This window comes from Leptonychotes weddellii, chromosome 1 (genome assembly GCF_054177405.1).
Source record: "Leptonychotes weddellii isolate Sample4059 chromosome 1, ASM5417740v2, whole genome shotgun sequence".
Classification (NCBI taxonomy): domain Eukaryota; kingdom Metazoa; phylum Chordata; class Mammalia; order Carnivora; family Phocidae; genus Leptonychotes; species Leptonychotes weddellii.
The window spans coordinates 106,020,495-106,043,304 of record NC_138369.1 but is presented as its reverse complement, the minus strand read 5'-3'; the positions used below and the strand labels follow the sequence as shown (position 1 = coordinate 106,043,304).

General features: G+C 35.4%; 2 long non-coding RNA genes across 2 annotated transcripts in view; one reads left to right on the top strand and one right to left on the bottom strand.

Moving 5' to 3' along the window:
- The window catches only part of LOC145717181 (uncharacterized), a 29,667-nt gene extending 17,399 nt beyond the window's left edge, over positions 1-12,268 (top strand). The window contains exon 3 of the long non-coding RNA XR_014140253.1: positions 11,323-12,268. This is a non-coding gene — a long non-coding RNA (uncharacterized LOC145717181). The remainder of the gene's footprint in view (positions 1-11,322) is intronic.
- Positions 1-22,810, bottom strand: part of LOC145717180 (uncharacterized) — a 49,115-nt gene that overhangs the window by 18,882 nt on the left and 7,423 nt on the right. Inside the window, exon 2 of the long non-coding RNA XR_014140252.1 lies at positions 1,516-1,623. This is a non-coding gene — a long non-coding RNA (uncharacterized LOC145717180). The remainder of the gene's footprint in view (positions 1-1,515; positions 1,624-22,810) is intronic.

The window sequence follows — 22,810 nt, the reverse complement described above, 5'->3', positions numbered from 1 at the left end:
ATATATTTAAAAAGGTGGAATTGTTAGCTAAGGCTTATAAATATTTTCATTATTTACGAATTTCATTGGTTTTCAAGATAGTTTTTCAACTCATCACCACTTTTACCTTTCTTTACTGCCTTGTTTTCCACCAAAAAAATAGTTGTAGTTAACATACATTTGCTATGGATTGTTAAGCTCTTCCAAAAGAAGGCTGTGTCAGGGTAAATTTACTAGCATTCAGGATGGGTGGGGGGGAAGAGAGCAAAATTGGGAGAGTATATTAATATTTTTGTAATTAAATTAGAGTCTTAATTTGAATTTGAACTTCTACTCAAGCCACTGCAATTGGAAAAAAAAGGAAACAATAATAAACTTAACAATTGGAAAGGAAAAATATTATCATTATTTGTTAATCATATGTTTATTTAAAAAATTTAAGAACATGGGGGCACCTAGGTGGCCCATTCAGTTAAGCATCTGCCTTTGACTCAGGTCAAGATCCTGGGGTCTTGGGATAGAGCCCCCCATCAGGCTCCCTGCTTCTCGCTCTCCCTCTACCTCTCCCCCTGCTTGTGCTCTCTGTCTCTCTCTCTGCCAAATAAATAAATAAAAATCTTTTAAAAAATTTAGGAAAATGAATGAAACAGCTTCACAAGCAATAAATGCATTTGTTAAGCTTGTTGAGGAAATGTTACTATTCTGAAATCATGCTAGACAGCTGCAGTGGCATGGTAAAAGAGAAAATGGACACTCCGTTTACAATACCAACAATAGCAACCCAAAGTGACATATAGAAGAATAAATTAACAGGAGATGCATAAGATCTGTAAGAAAAAAATCATAAGGGCGCCTGGGTGGCTCAGTCAGTTAAGCGGCTGCCTTCGGCTCAGGTCATGATCCCAGGGTCCTGGGATCGAGCCCCGCGTCGGGCTCCCTGCTCTGCGGGAAGCCTGCTTCTCCCTCTCCCACTCCCCCTGCTTGTGTTCCCTCTCTCGCTGTATCTCTCTCTGTCAAATAAATAAATAAAATATTTAAAAAAAAAAAAGAAAAAAATCATAAGATGCTACTGAGGAAACAAAATGAGATTTAAATAAGTGGAAATGTGTGTAATGCTTTCGAAGAGGGAGATACAGTATCTTGAATATTGTTCCTTAATTAATTTGTAACTTTCATGTTAAATTCATAAGAAAAGAATAATTTTTGGAAGCAGCCAAGCTGTTTCTAAAGTTCATGTGGAAAGATAAACAAGCAAGAGGAGGAGGAACCATTCAGAAAAATGAAAATAACGAGAGACCACGCCCAATGTTAAATCACATTATAATGCTGTAATAATTAAAACAGTGTGATGCTGGCACATGACTAGACAGATTGATTAATGGAACAGACCTAAAAGGCCAAAAATAGACTCAGATATGGATATGCATTTGGTATACAAAGGTGGCATTACAAATTAGTAAGGAGAAAGGGTTTATCCAATAACTATGTTGGAACAATTGGGTAAACACCTAGGAGAAAGTGAAGTTGAATCCCTACCTCACATGCTACATCAAAATGAATTCCAAAATGGGTCAAACACTTAAGTCCATAGGAAAATGTTTTTATAATCCGAGTGGAGAAGGCCTTTTCAAGTCAGATGTGAATCTAGAAGCCATTAAAAAAAGAAAAAGACAAATTCAGCTGCATAAATGGAAAAGAATTCTGCATAGATTAAATAAAAAATTAAGAGGTAAAATACAGATTAAAAGCTAAGAATTTATAAATTATATAAAAATAAAGGAATTGTGGGGCACCTGGGTGGCTCAGCAGTTAAGCATGGGACTCTTGATTTTGGCTCAGATCATGGTCTCAAGGTGGTGAGATCAAGCCTGGAGAACTCCTTGTTGGGGGACAGGGGGTCCACACTCAGAAGGGAGTCTGCTTCTCTCCTTCTCCCTCTGCCCCTCCATGAGCTCGCATACTCTCTTTCTCAAATAAATAAATAATTAAATCTTTAAAAATAAAGAAAGAAAGAAATTGTTTTTCTCACATGTGAGTATTCTTTTGAATAATTAGGTAAAAATGAATGCAATGAAAGTGGGGCAAATTAAGTCAGAGGCTGTGGATAAGGGGAAATAAATGACTATTTAACAAATAAAAAGATTTCCAACCTTATTTACAATGACGGAAATTTAAATTAAAACTATATAGGGATCTGCTTTTTACCTTTCAGTTTGGAAACAAAATCTCAAAGCTTGCTCTATCACATTAGTAAGAATGTAGAGAAACCTGCTTTTTCTTTTTTCTTTCTTTTTTTTTTTAATGATTTTATTTATTTATTTGACAGAGAGAGACACAGTGAGAGAGGGAACATAAGCGGGGGAGCAGGAGAGGGAGAAGCAGGCTTCCCGCGGAGCAGGGAGCCCTATGCGGGGCTCGATCCCAGGACCCTGGGATCATGACCTGAGCCGAAGGCGGACGCTTAACGACTGAGCCACCCAGGCGCCCCTGAAACCTGCTTTTTCATGAACTGATGTCAATAAACTGGAACAATTCTTATGGCAAGCAATTTGACAATACCCGAACTTATTAAATGTGTGCAGCCCTTTGAACAAGCAATTCTGCTTCCAAGAATTTATTGCACAAATCTACATGTTCATGCACAGAATGACATTACCTCGCTAGTTACTGCAGAAGTGCCTTTCATGGGAACATTAAAACAACCTAACTGGACTTTAGTGGGAGGCACGACATAAATTATACCATATCCACAAAGTAGAATATTATACTGCTGTTAAAAGGATGCAGTACAAATTAGGTATTTTATTTTTCTCACACAAAAGCCATCTGGTGCTACCACACTGATACAATTTATGCTTGCAAACATCCAGGCTTTCTTTCATTAATTTTCACTGTGTGTGGGACCGCATGGGTGGCTCAGATGGTCGGGCATCTGCCTTCGGCTCAGGTCATGTCTCCAGGTCCTGGGATCGAGCCCCACATCAGGCTCCTGGCTGGCTCAGTGGGGAGCCTTCTTCTCCCTCTCCCTATGCCTCTCCCCCTGCTTGTGTGCTCTCTCTCTCAAATGAATAAATAAAATCTTTAAAAAAAAATTTCACTGTGTGGCTTACCACTTACTTATTGTGGATGGTTGTCCCCTTTCTTACATCTTAGTGATATTTCAGGCAGAGAGAAGTGGAACTATACATTCAACACCCTTCCAAAGAACATGCCCCGAAGACCTACCAGCATCTGCCCTCCTTTCATTGGCCAGAACTCTATTAAATAGCCGCTCAAATCACAAGACATCTTGGAAATATTGTGTTTTAGCTGGGCACATATTTACCCAGAACAGAATGAGCTTCCATTATAAGGAAAGAGAGACTGTTGGAGATTGGGTAAGAAAAATGTGTGTGTGTGTGTGTGTGCGCGTGTCCAGACAAGCATGCACACACATTTGTGCACACATATATGTATGAGGAGGAATAAGAAACAGGGGTTTTAGCTTCCTCTTAGGAGGAAAATATAAAATTCTAGGTAAGAGTACAGATTTCCTTTTTACTGTATGATCTTTCATAACTTTTGAATTTTGTACTTCAGATATATTATTTATTACAAATATTTTAATGAAAAATGGTGCTTCTTTTTAAAGTGCTTTTCAATAAAATTCTTCAAAATTTCAAATTCACATAATTTCTTAATCAAGTGCTTTCAATATTAAAAGTGTAGTACTACCATACAATTTGTGCTGTTAAAGAAATCTATTAACCCCTTCATGGACAGAAGGATTTGGGCTAAAACTTTGGTTTTGTGGGTAGTATGGCTCAGAGGAAATTAGTGGCAATTTCTCTAAGCTTCTGTTTTCTCATGTACACCATGGGATAAGGTTATTTTTGGCACATTAAACTAGATAATGTATGTAAATGCATTTAGCATAGTACCAGGTAGGGTAGGTGTTTCATAAATGGTGTCTGCTATTTCTATTATTATTATGATAATCACCGTTCCTGACAACATTCATATGAGGTTGTGTATTTTCTCTCTAAATAGCATTAAAAGGAATGATGATATAAAGATTAGCCAGCTTAGAAATAGTTTATGTCTTAACCACAATCTGAGAGCATCATAGTTTCTGTGAGTTTTATATCATGTGATATAAAAGCAGTTAAGTCACTAGGCTTCTGTAAAATAGATATATCCTCTATGTTGAGTACTATTAATGTTAGGTTCTGGACACTGCAATTGAACAATCAGTCTTAAACACATTTCTGCCAGATTAAAAGGAACTTGAAATTTCTGATTCAACTACAAATACGTAACACCCTAACTTTGATTGGCAATTTGTTGCAAAACTGACTTCCAAAAAGTCAGGATGCCTCAAAATATAGAATTTGGTAGGCCCAAATTCTAAATACCATTATTGGAATATGTCCCACAACTCAAATGCAAAAGATTGTGATTGAAAAAAAAAAAACCCTTCAGATTGTTAATAATTTTATAAAGAGGGGTGCCTGAGTGGCTCAGTTAAGCATCTGCCTTTGGCTCAGGTCCTGATTTCAGGGTCCTGGGATCGAGTCCCACATCGGGCTCCCTGCTCGGTGGGTAGCCTGCTTCTCCCTCTCCCTCTGCAGCTCCCCCTGCTTGTGCTTTCTCACTCTCTCTGTCAAATATATAAATAAAATCTTAAAAAAAATAATTTTATAAATAAAAGACTAAAGCCATTTATTAAGCAGTTGGCTTTCTTTTGCGATCTATTTTCCACAAAAGAAACAAAGATTTTCTATCACCTGAAAAAACATTTTTACCTATAAATGTGAGAGAAGAAAATCAGCTGGACAAGTAGGTACTGGGTGACCAGTGAAGCTCAAACCCTTTTGTCATCTCAACTGCACACTACACCCATCAAATCTGTTCCTTTTAGGGAGTGGGAAGGAAGATGAAACATTCCATGTTCTGGTTCTTAAAGGTTGCCTGCAAATAGTGGAAACTTTTAACGTTAAACTTTTGAAAACCAGGGGTCTGTTCTACTGTTATAGTGTGCCTAGTTCAATATTTAACATAGTTGACTATTTCAGGATCTTACTGTTTTTCTTTTTTAATTAAATATATATTGAGCTTGTAGAGTGTCTAATATTGATTTAGTTCTGCAAGTATATGAGGTTTCAGAAATCTTTGTAAATCAACAATATATTCAAAATTCCCACTTTCTTCAGAAATTGGAAATAGCATTTCTAATATATAAGCAAGGAAACTGAAAGAAAGAAATTTGATTTACCCCAAGGCTCTTGAAATGCTAGAGTAACAGCCTTAAAAAGTAACCAAATTTTAGTCGGTTGTTTAGAAAAGTTGTCTTTAACTCTTGGCCCAAATATGCAAGTCTTGCAGTTTTCCAAACCATTAACTGTATCAGCAACACAGATACATGGGGAGGAATGTTGAAACCACAAGGGGTTGAGTATGTTTCTTTGTGTTCCCTTATCCCTGTCCTTCACTAGGTTGGCTATGTCTTATACATTTCCCTCTTTAAGATGTTCAGTTAGCTTCCCCCTTCCCCATTCCAATGCTGCTGGGGAGGGTTCTGAAGAGGGAAGGGATTGTAGTAAGCCCATAAGAAGGAAGCAGCTAAATAACGATCATTGTAAGCCTTACGTATTTGTGTACTAATATTGCTGTTTCTATAGTAAACATTGTGGCATTCATTTCAGATTCTTTTCGTAGGTAAAAATTTTAGGGTGGGAAGCATTTCTTTCATCATTCCTTCAAAGCACCAGCAAACTTTTCAGTTTTCACAATTTGCACATATAATCCTTAAAACGAAAAGAGGTACCTCAGTGAGGGAGCATATGTGAGAAATAGGGAGGGGGCTGTGGAGGGAGAAGGGAAGAAAACAATGTTAAGTTATACAATTCTTATATCCTTAAAGACAGCTTGGAGACATGGAAACCATATGTGAATTTTTAGCTAATAAAATAAAATGCCAAAATGTGGTGGCTAAAGCTATTGCACCCAAAATGTAATTGGACATATGCTCATTTACTTGCTTATAATCAAAACATTAAAAAAACTGTTTTGAACTCAGGCGAGGTGTAAGTATTGGACTAACTTAATTTATGCAATTATCTCACATGGAAAGAATGCATTCGTGCCATGGTGTTATTATTCCATTAAGAAAAGTAAACAATGTATAAGCTGGAATAGATAATACTTAAGCAAAACCAAAAAGTTCCTATTGCCCATGTTGAAAAGAGGAAAAGAACTTATTAATTTCACACAGAAATTATTTTCCAATGAACATGTTATTTGGCTCATGTGCTTGCTGTAGATTTATCTAAAAAATCACAGCAATGTGATTTTTATTCACGCAAATGAATGTCAGTCTGTTTAGGTAATCAATGCAAATTTCATTTCGTTAGTCAAAAATAACAGCTTTTACAAGTCTGGTGAAATTGCCAGAATGTCAGGCTTTGGTTGCTAAACTCAGTTTATGTACTGCATGGATCTAAATTTCTCATGTGAACTCATTCAAGAATACCAAAATAGAATTGGGTTTTGCTTACCCAAAGGCCCTTTTTAGTCAGTCAATTTATTACTCTTTATTTACTTATTTGTTTGTTGGTTGATTAGTTAGTTGGTTTATTAAGCACTTACAAAAAAACACAATTATTAAAAAAAATATGATCCTGAAATAGGTTATATACACAGGCATTAATTAAGGATTAAATAGGGTAGAAAAAGCAAAATAAAAATCAGATTTAAAAAAATTTAAATAACTACGAGGGATGATAAGGAATTTGACTTAAGAATAAAGAACTGTTGACATGGTTTTATTAACTCAGAAAACATTTAAGTAGGAACTTTAGAGGAGACCAGATGACAGGATTAAATGGAAAAAAATTAAAACTCAAATTTCCTTCCTCAAAACAAGGTAACATGAGAAACTAAACAAACACATATGAAACATGTACAGATGTTTGTAAAGCAACTTTTCAACTCATGTAAAAACAGAACCCAAGCTGAGTAGCAATGTCAGGACTTGAGAGTACACCGTGCTCACACACTTCTGTGATGTCATGTCATCAATATCTACATACACGCTTGTCCAAGAATTCACAAACCATCTCTCTGTATATAATCAATAACTCCTTGAAGACTTAGTCTATATTTATGATACAAAGAATTACCACAGGGCGAAGTTTGTCAGCAGAAATATTTTTGGAGATGGTCAATTGGAAGGTAGATTGATGAGAGGTCAGCGGTGAGGACATGTCCCAGGTGTGTGAGTGTAGAAGGACAATTGCAAGACTGGGGATCTAGAAAGAGGAACAGCGGGAGGCTAGAGGAAGATGTGCATGTTAGAAGATATTGTTGAAAATCAAAGAACATTTTAAGGTGTTCAAAAGAAAAAAAATGAAATTGTCTTGAATTGAAATCTGAAAATAAAGCTAGTTGATTCAATCCTTTAAATTCCATATTGAAGCTTTCAAATACATTTTTCTTTACACAACTGGCTGGACATAAGGAGTAAGCAGCATGGGGTTTATAGAAAGATGACATGTAGACGAGCTTATAGTTAACTGTACAGTTTGACATTCACAATGGACTGCACGGGGACTTTGTGTGAAATGATGAAGGCATGTATTGGTTTGTGTCAAGTGTAATGGAAGAAAGGACCCTGTCTCCTACTGTGTAGCCATTGAATTAGAATTGTGTCCTCATGGCATCTAGAGCACAGAAACTCAACTGCTGAAAAGTCAACTGTTGGATTGGAAAAATAGGAATCAAAATACATTAAGAAAAAAGAATCATAAGATCATATCAATTTATAGCAAAGCTAAAGATAACAGAATAAGATTAAAAATGAAAAATAAATTTGTTTAATTTTCCCTTTCTATAAAAGAAAATCATGTCCTTAGGAACAGAGGGGGAAAAGACCCCTATTCAATGTTGGAACCAACTCTAGAGCATTGGTGGTCAACTCTGAATTTATACTGAAGGGGGAGTAGATCTTCCTAAATCAGTGACCAGTGACCAGTGTGCCAGCTTTAAAGCTCCAACAAGAAATTTTCAAACTGAGTCAATGTTTTTCTTAAAGATCTTATTTATGTATTTGACAGAGAGAGACATAGTGAGAGAGGGAACACAAGCAGGGGGAGTGGGAGAGGGAGAAGCAGGCTTCCTGCAGGGAGCCCAATGTGGGGCTCGATCCCAGGACCCTGGGACCATGATCTGAGCCGAAGGCAGACACTTAACGACTGAGCCACCCAGGTGCCCCTGAGTCAATGTTTTTAAGCCAAGTTTACTGATTGTTGTTCAAACTGCTAAAAACAAACCTTGAATATAAATGACATATATTGAAATATGTAAATAATATATACATATAGATCGCATTCTCCCATTTATTAAATGTTAATTATATGCCAGGCAATATGTCAAGTGACCTAATTATATCCTAGTAGTTAAGAATATGGACTTTCAGGTCAAATGGCCTATGTGAAAATTCTAACTTTGTCATCACTAACTTTGTTACCTATAGCCAGGTGTCTTTTCTCTTAGTTCCCTCATCTTTATAATCTAAATAATAATATTTGCTTCACACTTCAAAGGATTTTTGTAAAAATTAATTGGAATATTACAATCAAAATGCTTAGAATAGTGGCCAACATATAATAAGCACTCAATAAGCACTACATGCTAATCCTCACAATGCTACAAAGACATGAAAATTGAAGCTCATCACTTTTAAGAATTTCGTGCAAGTTCATCCACCTAGTTAGTAGTCAGGCTGCAATTTTAACCCACGTATGTCTGGCTAGCCTGTCTTCCCAGTGCTTTACTCTTTCATATTCACAACCTGGACCTCTGCCTTCCGCTGCAATTGGCCCACCAGGTGTTGGTACACAGCAATGGGTCAGCCTCCCAGGGCTCCATTTCCCTCCTGCACAAAGACTGTCAAACATTCCTTACTCTCCCCTGACCTCTGCAGAATTCAGTGAACCTAATCCACAGATCCAAAAACTTAACTCATTAAAAAAGAGAGAGAGAGAGAGAGAGAGAAAAAAAAAGTTCAAATTTCTTTAGAAAAACCAGAATGGTTCTTCAGTTTGTTTGTTTGCTTAGGATCATGTAACCTTCCAAGGAAAACAGTTCAGATTTTGGAGAGATGTTGATTTTTGGTGTTAAAAAAAAAATGACATGATAACGGGACAGAGCTGGCTCCAGAGAGGGCAACAGCATATAAAATCATGAGACACTTCAACCATCCTGTTAAAGTTAGAAAAATCCATTACCAAGTTGTAGAAGGAAAACAACTTGCGGAAATATCATCGAGGGCCGACCGTTTCCAATCACTGGTACTCCATTCATTATATGCTTGAGTGGTTCCAGGAACAACAGAAGACCGTGCACTGTTACAATGCCAAGGACAAGAAAGGCAACTCAGCCTGTCGGGCTGACTTCCCCTCACAGCAATCCGAACATTTCAGGCTTCGCTTCCCTTGCCCAGATGAGTTAGTCACTAGGGAGGTGAAGCCATGGCCAAGGACTCCTTTCTCAGAGAAGACTCACTGCTCTCTCGTGAACCATCGCCTGCTTTCACATTCTTCAGGCCTAGCACACACAAACTCTATTTGGAAGGGACAAGAATGACATGTCAATCCATCTTCATTCTACCTTTCCTTGGTTCTTTAAGAGCTTCCATCAGAGGACCACTATCTTTATACAGTATCACTAATTCTTAAACTATCCCTACAAAACTGTTGCGCTGTTTAGACAAGGAAACAGATGCTCGTGATATTAAGTTTAAAAGAGCATGTACTAGCAAGCGATAGAAATGGGGCTTGTCCCCAAGCCTGTTGAGTTCTAAAACCCATGATCTTTCCACACAGCAGTTTAGCATGCTTTGGTGGGATGAAAAAGGCAGAATCCGTAGTAGGGTGTAGGGAAAAAAGTAGAAGTTTTGTTTGAGCAAATCCAAAATTGATGCCATTGAAAAAGTGGAAAATTTCAATGAGGAGAGTGTCTGGATAAGACGGGAAAAAAAAGTTTGTCTAGTAAATATTTTATCATAAAAGAATGGGTGGGGCAAGGGAAGATAGCATTTCAGCTTGCCTGGGGGTCCTATTTATTAGCTTTAAGCAGACATATGGTTAATGGCCAAAATGAATAAAATATGCAGACATAATGAAGCATTATTTATAAATTTCCATTTGACATGCTGATTCATTTGTATTTAATTTAAACTTTTAGACTGAAATAGTTATTTTTGCTGAGCTTAAGCACACACATCCCAAACTTACTTCGTAAATTTAGTAATACGTTTATGAGTTAAATCTTTCTAATGAGACCTTAAACTTGATGGAGAATCTTCAAATATTAAGTCTGGGTATTGTTTTGAAGTGAAGATCCTGATATTAAGACAGTTTTAAGTCTAATATTAAAACCACACATCCAAAAATAAGAGAGCTAGTTACTTAATCTTGAGATGGCATTATTGGATTCACATATTTAGCACTGATTGCTTAAATATGTTAGAGACTTTTGTAAAAAGAATTGGCAACTGCAGTTTATCACACAGGGATACCTTAAAAGCTCTCCTCCTACAGTATAGCCCAGAGCTTTTATTAGATGCTTATGTTCTTTGTGTTTTTTTTTCAGAGAGAGAGGTGGGGAAGGGGCAGAAGGAGAGGGAGAGAGAGAATCTTAAGCAGGCTCCGTACCCAGCATGGAGCTCGACAAGGGGCTTGATCTCACAACCCTGAGATCATGACCTGAGCTGAAATCGAGTCAGCCGCTTAACCAACCGAGCCACCCAGGCGCCCCTAGATGCCTACGTTCTTATCACCGGTTCTGGATTGAACCATGGTGAATTTGTCCCTTAGCCTTTTTGTTCTCTAAAAAAATTGTAACTTAGAATAATAAAATTGGCTTTATCGATTCACTTTCTATTTTCCACTCTTTTTAGGGTTTTATCTTAATATCTCCAGCTGAAGAAAGAATAAATTTATGCAGGGCTTGAGTTAGGGAACAGCTGGTATTGAAAATGTTTCTCTTCTTTAAGCTCTCTCCCTTCCTTATCCAAACAGAGAAAAGACAGATCTGTTTTTTCCTACTCAAAAGGAGTGGAGTGAAATCCAAGTCCTCCAAAAAAGAGACGGAATGCTGTTCTACCTCACTACTCACTCCTACTTCAAACTTTAACTTTTGGACTCACATCATTTTTAGAATGTTAAACCATTTTTCAAAGACATTAGACTCCCAAGAGGTAGGTGAGGATTAGTTCCAGTTTAAGCAAAATTTAAACACACAAATTTTAAAAAAACAAAGCAAAACAAACAAGCTGGATACTTCTTTTCTCTTCCTTTTTAGACCATGAAGTTACAACATTGAAAACAACCCAGAATGTTTGCAGCATCACAATCTGCACTCCTTCGACCCTCCAATCTTCCAAAAGGAGGTTTGGGAAGACATGAGCTGTTAAGAAGTTGCCAGTTAAGAAGTCAGTTTGGAAGTCACTTTAAACCAAAGTTGCATAATCAGGACTGTTGGTCTTAAGTATGTGTTTGAGTAATGTATTAAATGGCATTAACATGGACAGTAAAACTCTTGCATTATTTTCTTCCCTGGGGGCATATAATGCAAAATTTCATTGACTGGATCCAGTTTGGTAAATGGGGCAGAAAATGCCTGTAGAACTGATGTAATGTTACGAAGAAAGTGGAGCATAAGATGGCATATAAACTCCTAATGGTATTGTTTCCTAGATTTTCCTTGTGCAGCAAAGGGAATATCGCTGCTGCTTTTAAGGGACCAGCCCGATTACAATTAAGGCACCAATGTGTGCGTTTCCTGGCACACATATGACTATGGGGGCACAGATTAGAATTCATTTCATCAAGCTTTAATTTCATGTTCAGCCCCTTAAAAGTTCCATATCTTTTAAATATGCTGCCAGCAACCTGTTATCTGGTATAATGAAAAGCAATGTAACCACTCACCAAATAAAACTCCGTATAAAATCTCAACCTCAGTTTCACTTTTCAGGCACTGGTTTCATTGCTTCTACCCACCCTTTCTCTCTGCCAGAGCCTCTAATGAGCAGCAGCTCTGGCCAAACCCTGCCAAGTGTGAGCAGGTGGGTTTGATGGGATGTGAAATGTAGTTTGCCTCTAACAAGACTACCATTCGCTGGCAAGACCACATGGATCTTAGGCAGAGAGCGAGAAAATCTAAGTAGATGTTTACAAATAAGAGTGAAAATAAATTATACTGTTTAATAATACTATATTATTCATTTGAATAGTACTCATTATATGTCATAGCACCTTTAAAGAAATATTTCTGGAAAGATTTCCTTTATACTTGTTAAACCTAAAATAAGTAGATTCCTAGAGAGAGGAACACATTTCTTTTCATCTTCACAAAGCCCAGAACAGCAGAAGCTGTTTGGATGATATAACCATTCATTCATTCATTCATTCGCTTGGGAAAAAAAACAACTAAGAAATTCCAAAATAATTATTTTTATTTATTTGTTAGACAAATCAGTGAATATAACTGTGGGGTTTACCAAACGAAAACAAGATTATTTTATTGTTACTTTGATTTGACTACCAAGTAATTTTCTAACAGAAAGAACTTGTATTTTCATAGCTAATACTATGTTTGGTTTAAATTATGCTCTATATATGTTATGAGAAGAAAGAAATATGCTAAAGAAACTCAAGGCTGAATGTGAGAATCAAAACAGATGACGTGATATGGAAGGCATTTTGAAAGTGGTGAAACATTTCACAGACTTACAAGCTTATTATTATCTTTAGAGGTAAGATGGCGTAGGGGAGAGAGTAGACAGAGTGGGAAATCAAGTACAAACTTTGCAACCAGCCAATGTGTGGAGCTGTGCAGGTCATTTACCCTCTTAAAGACTTAGTTTATGTTTATTTAAAAATTCCCTGTAATAACTGCCCTATCCATCCACCACCCGAGCTTACTGTGAGAGTCAAATGTATTTAAAATCACTCTTTTGAACTGCAAAGCACAATAAGTAATTTTGAAATTTGTGAAATGTGTTCTTGATTATAGTCACCATTTAGGAGAACTACAACACAATTTCAGAAATAAGGAAATTTCAGGAGCCCATTTCATACAAATGCAGGAATTCAAGTGCTTCAGAAACTTTCATTTATAAATGTGGTTAGTATTAATAAGAGACTCTATCCAATTAAAGCTTTTGGACCTAGGAGTATAAACACAATTCACAGATTTCTTAATTGACTTGCTATATTGATAATAGCCATATTATTTTTTAAATTTATAGTTTTCCTTTTAATATGTATAAAAGAATGTGTATAATGTATGCATTGTAAAGTGATATAAAATATAATAAATATGTTATTAAGCACAAAAATGTACCCAACAATGATGAGCCTAAGAACTAGGACAGAGCTAAAAATGTGTATATTAAATAGAGTCGTGGCAGAAATACGGGAGATACTTACAAGGGTTTAATTGAAAAGAATTAATACTACACCAGCAATGACTAAGACTTTCCATATCTTTTCTATCTGCAGTTGACCTTTGAACAACATGGGTTAAAACTGTGTGGATCCCACTTTTATATGGATTTTTTACAGTACATACTATAAATGTACTTTCTCTCCCTTATGATTTCTTAATAACATTTTCTTTTCTCTAGGCTACTTTATTGTTAGAATACAGTACATAATACATATAACCTACAAAATGTGTGTTAATCGACTGTTCATACTATCAAGAAGGATTCTGGTCAATGGTTGGTTATTAGTAGTTAAGTTTTGGGGGAGTCAAAAGTTACATGCAGATTTTCAGCTGGGTCAGCACCCCTAACCCCCACATTGTTCAAAGGTCAACTATCTTGTGTTGTCAAATTCTTAGTTTCTGCCAATTGAGTGGGTAAAATGATGGCTATCGCATTTCATCTTAATTTTCATTTCCCTTATTTCTACTGAGATTGAACTACTTTTCATAATTTTGCTGACCAAAAATCTTTCCTATTTCATGAAACTTCTGTTCATATCTTTTGACCAGTTTCCTATAGAGTAATCAATAGTATTAATGACTTAGGAGGTTTCTTTTTAATATCTGAGACAATAATCTTTTGTTAGTTATATGTATTGCAAATATCTTCTCAGAGCTTGTGACTTGTATTTTCATTTTCTTTTGAGGCCCAGAAATTGTTAACGGAATCATATTTATCAATCTTTTCTTCATGGTTAGTGCTTTTATGTATTATTTAAGAAAGACTTTACCCTAATTTCAGAGTGACCTCTTCTATATTTTTTTGAAAAGTGTTTACAGTTTTATTTTTTATTTTTTTATGTTATGTTAATGACCATACATTACATCATTAGTTTTTGATGTAGCGTTCCATGATTCATTGTTTGCGTAGAACACCCAGTGCTCCCTTCAGTACGTGCCCTCTTTAATACCCATCACATATAGAAATCTTTAAATCGTTAGCTTTAATATGATGAGAGGAGGGTCCTAACTTAATTTTTTAATATAAATTGACTTTTTAAATCCACGTTTATCAAATAGTCTTTCATTTCCTCAGCAATCTGCTATGCCACCCCTATATTTATCAAGGTTTCTTCCATGCCTGAACTTGTATTCTGTCCTGTGGGTCAATCTGTATATTCTTGTTTATTAAGGCTTTATCTTAATATTTAATATCTGATAGGATAAATCATCTCTCTTTATTCTTCTTCCCCATGAATATCGTAGCTAATGTTGGCTCTTTTTTCTTTTATGTAAATATTAGAGTCTGATTTTAAAATCTTACATAAAACACTGTTAGAATTTTAATCAGAATAGCATTAAGGCTACAGATCAGTTTGGGTACATTTGGTATCTTTATAACATTGACTATATCTTTATAGACAATATCTCTCCATTAATTTAGGTCTTGGTTAAATTGTTTGAATAAAGTTTTAAAATATTATTACATTAGGTCCTGCACATCTTTTGTTTGATTTCCTCTAAGAGATTATAGTTTTAATTGCTTTTACAAATGGCATTTAAAAACTATTTTCTGATCTTTATTGCTACTCTATAAAAATACTACTGATTACTGCATATTAATATAATATTCTGTTAACTTGCTATATATACTCATTATATTCAACAACTCATGTTAGATTCTTTTGGTGTTGTTTCTTCCTTTTTGGTGACTTTAATTTCTTTTTTATTTTCTTGGAGGATCATCTGAGATAGTTGAAGCTTGCCTATAGCCTAATATAAATGTAATCATTTTTTGTAAATACCATAATTGTGCTTAAGAGGAATGTATATGTTATAATTTACGGTGTAGATATATTTCTACATATCTCTACTATATCAAGTTTTTCAAAACTTTCCTATATATATTAATATTTTGTCTGTTTGACCAATAAATAAATAAATACATACATACATAAAGTCTCTTAAAAAATAAATAAAATAAAATCTTTTGCTATCAGCCTTTTTAAATCTCTATGCATTAGGGATGTCACTTATAAATTACATATAGCTTTATTTCCTTAATTCAATTTGAAAGATTTGGCCTTTAACTGACAAATTATAATTATTGACATACTAGTTGATATAAATTTTTATTTTTCTATTCAGATTTTCTATCCTTTTTTCTCCTTTCTTGTCTTTTAAAAAATTGATTGGTTGAGGTAGAAATTTCTATTATTGTTTTTCTTTTCTTTTCTTTTCTTTTTTTCCTGCCCTGCTTTGGACTTTGCGATTTTTTTTTTCCCCAACATATTTTACTTAACAAAATCTAAAGCTAAACAATATGTTAATTCCCACTCTTCAACCAGATATGTCTTAAAGAATGTGTCTTAACTGAGGTCCTGTTAGTCTGTAGTCCATATTATTTCTTTAGAGACATTTATCTAGGTCTCTAATACAAATCGGTAACACATGCTATATCATTTATTTTGAAGAATAAATGCGGACTATTATGGACTGAATGTTTATGCTCCCCCCCCCCAATTCATATGTTGAAATTCTAATCCCCAATGTGGGGATTTTAGAAAGAGGGGCCTTTGGGAGGTGAGTGGGTCATGCAGGTGCAGCCCTCGTGAATGGGATTAATGCTCTTTAAAAAGGACCCTAGAGAGCCCTCATGCCCTCGTCTGCACTGTAAGGGGCTCCGAGGGAAGATGGCCATCGACAAACCATGAAGCGAGTGCTCACCTGGTACTGGGCACCCTGATCTTGGACTTACCAGTCTCTAGAGTTGCAAGAAATAAATGTTTACTGTTTCAGCCACCCAGTTTATGGTAGTTTGTTATGGCAGCCTGGACAGACTAAGCCAAGAAGTCAAAACATTGTGTTTGCTTGAACTAGAAATCTTGGCACATGATAGCATGGATTTGGAGATTTTAAAATATGGGTTCAGATTCTGGCTCTACACTTGTTATTGGACTTTGAACAAGTTCCTTACAGCCTCTAAGCCTAGGTTATTTCTGTTAGGTGTGAAGGGAGCAATAATATCCACTACATGGTGTTCATTTATTTGTTCACTTACTGATTGATAAATATTTGTTTGAACTAATATATGACTGATTTTGTACCAAACATTGAGTGTGTCATGATAAACAGAATGTACTTATTTCCTGCCCTCATAAAATTTACCATCTAGGAAATATAGAATTAGAAGGTCATACAGACGTAACTGAGACAAATTCTCAAAAGAAATTGATGTGCAATAAGATGCTATTTAAAGATATTGTGTATAAAATGTATGGAATTTAGTAAGCACTCGATAAATGATGATAGTTTTTCTATGAGCTATAATTTTCCATATCTTTGAAGTGACTAATTTATAACTAATACGACAATATGTAATAAAATACTAAACTATGTGTTACAGGCATTACACTTTTCTTTTTTTAAAAAAATATTATTTATTTATTTGAGAGAGAGGGAGTGTGTGTGCATGAGTGGGGTGGGGGGGGAGCAGAGAGAGGGACAAGCAGACTCTGCACTGAGTGCAGAGCCTGATGCAGGGCTCAATTCCAAGACCCTGAGATCATGACCTGAGCCGAAACCAAGAGTCCAAGGCTTAACCAGCTGAGCCACCCAGGTGCCCCAAGGCATTATAGTTTTCTTAATGATATCAAAAAATTTGAGATTTGAATGACAGTCTATGGTATTTTCAAAAGTAGAAGTCAGTGCATGACAAAATTGGTTAAATACACTTTCACTAATATATTTTTATCATTTCCATCAATGACATAGAATTGTATTTTCTGCCTTTTCTAAGAGTATTTCCATATCTAAACTCTACTCATAACTTTGCAGAATTTATTATATCTTTTTTTGTGAGTTTTTTTAAGATTTATTTATTTATTTATTTGAGAGAGAGAGTTCAAGGGGAGGGGCAGAGGGAGAGAGAAAGAGAGAATCTTAAGCAGACTCCCTGCTGAGTGTGGAGCCTGACACAGGGCTCAATCTCACCACCCTGAGATCACTACTCTGAGATCACAGCCTGAGCCAAAACCAAGAATCCAACTAATTGCACCACGTAGGTGCCCTTGTTATATTCAATCATTCAGTAAATACATATTATTATACATTTATTATTATTTATTATGTACCATATAATGTGTTGTACTGGGAATCATGTGATAATTTGTGGTGGAATTTGAGCACTAAGCAGTTAGGAGGTAAGGGTAGGCCAGAAAAAAGGAATATGAGGTATTTTATGCAATTTATCAGATTATGAGTCATGCTACTTTGTTTTGCTTTTATAAAAACAGAATAGAAATAAATTAATTCGTGTATTCACCACACATTTATCAGGTGTCTGCTATGTATTAATATTGTTCAAGATTCTGGAAATACAAAAATTAGTAAGATACACTCCCTGTTCTGATGTTAACAGCTAATTGGGAATTATTGATGGGTATAATCCAGTGTGATTTAGAAGATGAATATAACCCGGTATGATATTTAGGATACTTTATTATATTTATTATATTCTAAAATAATTTTCAGACCAGGAGAAGTATGTCTCATCACATTGCACACTGCTTTACTCTGACTGTTTTTGTCTCCTGTAAAATACCAAGAAGTCTAAAATGGTGTGTTAAAACCATGTGACAGAAGCCTGTCTTTGCAAGGGACTTGAGAAATATGCATTATGCTTATGATTTGAAGAAAGAAACAAAGAATATTTTAAAATCTGATACTTCTTGGTACATTCAGTATTTTGTATCCAATTCAACTGGTGTAATCTCAAATTTATCTATGGTTTCAGTTCACCCAGTTTTAAGAAAGAGATAAATCAACAATTTTTCAGGACAGGGAAAGAAATTTCTGTGTATATCAACAATTTATTAGAGCTTTAAAGTATTAGGAGCCAAACCCAGCTCAACCATGGCTTTATTTTTCAGGAATTAAAATTCATTAGAATATTTGACATTCAACATGTATCAAATTCATCCCTTAAAATGAAAATGATTGGCTGTTCAACTAATAGTTCGATGAGCCTAACAGTACAAATAATGACTGGGAAGACTGAAGAGGCCAATCAAAAAAGATAGACATTAGACTTAAAATTATTTCTTGAGTTTTCTGCTCTGCATATATGTAGTGGAAGTTTTGCTACATTGGGTCTCCTTTAGGTCTAGCCATATATAGGTTGTGGTTCTTTATGGAATCAGAGACAATTAACATACTAGCTACAGAAAGTTTTTAAACTGGGAAAAAATAAGATTGATAATACAATGACTATAAGATATTTAGACCTTTAATTTCTATCTTCATTGAAACTGCCTACACTTTTGTCTTGTTTATTCTATGTTTTCAATAAAAATGGGAAGTTTTATGGAGTCACAGAGAGCTAAACATTTTGTAACAGTTTTATTTTTCTTCTAAATAAAGTATTCATCATGGCTAGAATTGGTGGCTATGTAAATATAACACTTTTACTTTTTATTAAAGTAAGGCACATCAGGAAAAAAATCAACAGTTCTTCTGTTTTTTTTTTCTTCCTCAAATGCTATTTGAAAACTCCGGGATAGTCAGAGTCTAGATAATGGGGGATAGTGAAATAGATTTCAAATTGAGCACCAAATAAGTTTTTGTAATGCCAGGCACCCTTCCTCATACCAAAATAACACTAATAACAATAAAATAACTTTTATTAAATTTGTTAATAGCAAAAGATTGCAGGTTCCTGGGACTGGGGTGTGAGAAATGTAAGAATAGAGATCTGAACATATGAGAGTTTCTAGATGATACATTAAGGATTTGGAATAATCTTAGAGTCAAAGATGTGGCTGAGACTTGCTATTTATTCACCAAACTGTTTATCTTTCCTTCCTGGGCAGACAGACTACATTTCCCAGCCTTCCTTGAAATGTTCTGTGGATAGAACTAATGTGAGCCATTTCAGGAATTGGCCTGTATAACTGTCTCACCAATAATTCTGTCACTACCTTTCCTCCCCATCTGAGGGTTCAATCCTGAGAACTCTAAGCACCCAGAGGAGGGCAGAACCACACAAGAGCAAAGCCACAAGAGAGAAATTTCTCTCTGAAAGAAAACTAGCCAGAAGAACCATTCAACCCAGAACATTGTATTAGACTATTGTATGCCTGAGAATAAACTTTTATTATATTAAGCCCCTAAAGTTTGGACTTGTTAGTTTATTATGAATTCAAAAAGATTCCAAGAATGAGAAGCAGAAAGGCTACCATCACATCCTAGAATTTATATAATTTATGGATGTTATGGAGGGCTATCAAAATAGGTATATGCCCTTGCTAATGTCAAAATTCCATCACTAGAGTGAGAATTCCTCCAGTATCTTTTTTAAAAAATGCAAATATTCAGGGAGAGGAAATGTGCTTTCATGAGGCCATTTTCTACGTAACAGGAGAAATGGGAGTAATTTCAGAGAAAATGATGATGTTTGAGAGAAGAAGAATACTGATGAAGCAGGAAAAAGGTAAGAAAAGCCAGGGAATGACAAACACAACTTCACTTATTCTGTTTAGGGACATGATGTCAAAGGTAATGGAAAACATATGATCTTTCTAGTGTTGTGGCTCCCTGAATAACGGAAGATGGTTTTGGGTGATGCCATCATTTCTAACAAAGTGGATTATGCCACTTGATTACTAAAAATCTCTTGTATCTCTTGTGATATTTTCACATTTTGATTTATTTTGCATTCATTTTAGGGTAAGGTATTATGCAGGTACCTTAAGATATAAAAGTGAAAAAACAGTCTCCAACTTCATGGAGCTTGCAGTCTGCTTATGGAAAGGGACATGACATATATAAATTAGATAAATATTTAAGTACATAAATGTAGCAATGTAATTATATATATATAATATATATATTATATATATAACAACATAAGAGAACATAATAGGGTGATCTGAGTGCTCTATTGGAGGATGTTGAGTCACATGGGTAAGGAAGAGAAGGTCTCTGTGATAAAGCAAATTTTCAGTCTGAAAAAATCGTGGATTGGGGAGGTAGAACAGGAGAGGAAGAGAGGTGAATTTAGGTGAGTGGAGAAAGGAGACAGACAACACCCAAAGAAAGGAACCAACATATGTACAAGTATGCAAAAATTCTGAGATGGGAAGGGACATGCTATACTCAGGAAATAGAGAAGGATGAAGAGAGGATAGGGAGAATTAGGAAGGGGGGGGGACAAGACACAAAGGCAGAAGGGAGTTGGATCACTCAAAGCATTGTAGACCCTTTAAGGATTTTGAACTTATTGTAATAGCAATGGGAGATAACTGAAGACTTAAGGGGGGGAACCGCATGAACTGTCATGGCTTTTAAAAGACCAATTGTCTACCATGGAGAATGCATTTGAGGGGAAAGAGTGGAATCAGGAAGATCTATTTGGGAGTTACATCTGAAGTCCAGGCAAGAACTGATGGTGGTTTATACCAGGCTGATGGCAAGGGAGACAGAGAAAAGTTTGAAGTCAAGATGATATATTTAGGGAAGGAAAGCAATAGGAATGATCGAATGTGAACATTAAAGGAGAAGGAGTAGTGAAGGCTGACTGCCAGAATTCAGACTTGAGCCACTGGTGATTATTTTTTTTTCTGCATTTCTTATATTCCTTATTCTCCCAGGTAAGCTTCAAGATAAGAATACTTTTTCCTTTAGTGTTAAATTTTTAGCATCTACTCTAGTAATGCAAAAACAATAGATGCTTAAGATGTGGAAAGAATCAATGAATGAATGTATATATATGCCTAAATAAGTGAATGCATAGCATTTTGAATATTTGGTTCGTAACCTACTCAACTTAAGTTTCCAAGGCTGGCTACAATTTTTGAGATACTAATTTATATCTTTTATTTCTGTATTATTCTCCTTTTTCTCCTCTTCATTCAAGTAGACACCAAGGCTCTACTTTACATCACTCAATAGACATTTGTGCAGGTGAATTTATTTAGTAAATTCTAAATCTAAACAGAGAGGTACTGAGACTGAGTTCTGAAGAGGCCATGCAAGTGGGGGCTGTGGACTTCTTAGCTATACCCTATGAATTACTGTCTCTATGACTGCACTTCCCAACCAACATCTTAGCAACCTTAATATATCCCTAGGGATAGAAAAATTGCTCAAAATCATATAAGTAAATTAGCATTCCACATGGTGTAATGGAAGATCAAATAGATTTTAATGAACTTTTGTAAACTTGGATTTGTGGCCTGACACTTATACCTATAATATATACTTTGTGACTGAAACTGTGGTAGTTAATTTTGTGTCACCTTAGCTGGGAGATGCTGCCCAGATATGTGGTCAAATATTATTCTTGATGTTTCTGTGGGTGTGTTTTTGGATGAGATTTACATTTGAATTGGCAGACTTTGAATAAGCAGATTGCCCTCCAAAATGTAGGTAGGCCACATTCAATTGAAAGCCTATAAAGGACAAACAAGAACAAAAAAATTGACCTCCTATGAGCAAGATGGAATTCTGCAACAAATGACCTTTGGAACTGAACTGCAACATTGGCTTCTTTCTGGGTCTCCAGCCTGAAGGACTTTGGACTTGATCAGCAGTACTGGTTCTTTCCTGCATCTCCAGAATGCTGGCCTACCCTATAGTGGTGGACTTTCCAGCCTCCATAATCATGTGTGCTAATTCCTTAAAACAAAATATTTCTTATATATATGAAAAAATTACACACTGAAATATTATTACCAGTGAGTCACAATAATAAAGCTACAACCATTATAAATTTATTGACGTTAATCATTCTCTATGTACAAGAAAGTTGAATTAGAAATAACAGAAAAATATATAGACAAACTCCAAATATTTGTAAAATAAACAACCACTTCTATATATCTCATGATTCAAAAATAAGCCATAACAGATTACCTTGAAATAAATGAACATGAAAAATATATCAAAATTTGTGGGGTATAGCTAAAACTGCCATTAGAGGAAAAGCTATAGTCTCAAAAGCTCCTATAAAGAGAAGAAAATTTTCAAAATCACTTATCTGAGCATCTACCTTGAAAATATAAGTAAAAGAAGAGCAAATTAAATTCAAACTAAGTAGGAGAAAGAAATAATATAGATAATAGCAGATATCAGTGAAATATAAAATGGATAAACATATAATAGCTGGATTTTTAAAATCTTGATAGTTGAAAATAGAGCTGCCCTATGACCCAGCAATTGCACTACTGGGTATTTACCCCAAAGATACAAATGTAGTGATCCGAAGGGGTACATGCACCCCGATGTTTATAGCAGCAATGTCCGCAATAGCCAAACTATGGAAAGAGCCAAGATGTCCATTGACAGATGAATGGATAAA